The sequence below is a fragment of the Homarus americanus genome, unplaced genomic scaffold (genome assembly GCF_018991925.1).
Source record: "Homarus americanus isolate GMGI-L3 unplaced genomic scaffold, GMGI_Hamer_2.0 scaffold367, whole genome shotgun sequence".
Classification (NCBI taxonomy): Eukaryota; Metazoa; Arthropoda; class Malacostraca; order Decapoda; family Nephropidae; genus Homarus; species Homarus americanus.
In genome coordinates, this window is record NW_024743709.1 from 16,089,112 (window position 1) to 16,090,970 (window position 1,859).

General features: G+C 47.8%; 1 non-coding gene across 1 annotated transcript; it reads right to left on the reverse strand.

Annotated features, from left to right (window-relative positions):
• Window positions 1–541: 541 nt before the first annotated feature.
• Trnaa-cgc lies at window positions 542–615 on the reverse strand. The gene has a single exon. It is a non-coding gene; the product is annotated as a tRNA-Ala (tRNA).
• Between the last annotated feature and the right edge of the window lie 1,244 nt (window positions 616–1,859).

A 1,859-nucleotide genomic window follows, 5' to 3' on the forward strand; every position in this document is an offset into this window, starting at 1 on the left:
CTAACAATCGCCACCATTTACCAAACCACTACCATCACCACTAACCATCCATATCACCCATTATCATCAACATCACCTCACCACACCATCACCACTCACCTCACCATCACCACTAATCATCCATCTCACCCCCACACCACCACCATTATCATCACCATTCACCTCACCATCACCACTAATCATCCATCTCACCCCCACACCACCACCATTATCATCACCTCACCACACCACTCTGCTCACCACCTCCATTAATAATAATAATGATGCTTGCCCCTCGTGTAACGAGGGTGGCCGGCCCAAGGGCCACCTCGGCGTGAATTTGTTTAAGGTGTAGAAGCTGTCACCAACACAACAACCACACCCTAAGTTAACGAGCTGCATGACCCAGTGTCAAGGAATAGTCCGAGAAGACCGGACAACTCGCCAACTGCACTGGCAAACCATTATCCCGGAACACGATCCGCAAATCGATTAACATCCAGGTTCCCAATTACTGCTGGGTAGATAGAGGCAAATGGTGTAAAGAAACTTGCCCATAGTTTCACCCTGCCCGGGGATCGAACCCGGGTCCACTCGCTTGCGAGGCAAGCATGCTGACCATTACACCACAGGTCGCCACCTCCACATATCATCCATATCACCCACACACCACCACCATCATCTCACCACACCATCACCACTCCCCTCACCACTTCCACTAAGCATCCATATCAACCCCCACACCATCACCACCACTCACCCACATCACCACTACACCACCATCACTCACCCACATCACCACTACACCACCATCACTGCCACCACAACACATGCACACCAGCAGCCGGGTAGCTACACATCTCAATGCCACAAGGTTCATCAGTAAGTTATTGCCGCTATAAAGAGTTAACGTAGTAATACAAGTAAGATTCATTAGTCTCTCTGTTGTCTTTATCGTCCAATACTTTTTTTTATTGTCAGAGGCGCTAATGATGACCTTCTCGCCTCACTGTATAGGCACAGGAAGGCTCTAAGTCCACTGGTGATAAGACTAATGTAAAAGACTCGTCGTAGCTCACTGTTGTGTAGTTTCCGTTGGGAGTCTTTTTCCAGTGTGTCATCAAAAAGGCTGTGGATCATTTTATAAGCCACTGCCGCGATGCTAATTTGTGATGGATTTCTCTTTAGTTACGCAGCCAGGTCGTTATTCTCGACGTTTATTATTATTATTTTACACGTTTAATGGTTACGGAGTACTTGTAAATTTCGCTTAATAACTTTTCGAAATTGGATATTGCTTGCTGTAAATCATGAAATTTCTCTTAAATACTTTGTGTGTGTGTGTGTGTGTGTGTGTGTTTCGTGCGTGTGTGTGTGTTTTCGTGCGTGTGTGTGTGTGTGTGTGTGTGTGTGTGTGTGTGTGTGTGTGTGCGCGCGCGCGGGCGTGCCTGCTCACTGAATCACCGAACGCTGCCAACTGTGTCTTTAGCTTCGTGTAGGCTTGCAAAAGCTCTGGTAGGAGCGCCCATTAAAACAAGGTGATACTTTTCATCGTGTAGGTGTTCACGTGGGGCTTGTATACTATGCCTCCTTGCCTTAAAGATATTAATGTGTATGATGGTGAGCTGCTAGTTGGCGGAGACAGTCGAGTTAGTGCCAAGTGCCAAGACCGAGCCAATATGTCGCCCGTTTGTTGACTTGGTGTGTGTGTGGGGGAAGGGATGAGCAGAGAATATTACCGAGTGTGGAGATGCACAAGATAGGGTGAGGGAGGGAGGGTTATCTAAGAGTGGGAGAAGGACCATAAACCTTAAGATGATGAGAGAGAGAGAGAGATGACATAACCTGGTTGGGCGCCAGGTTGAGGGTGACGCATCCTT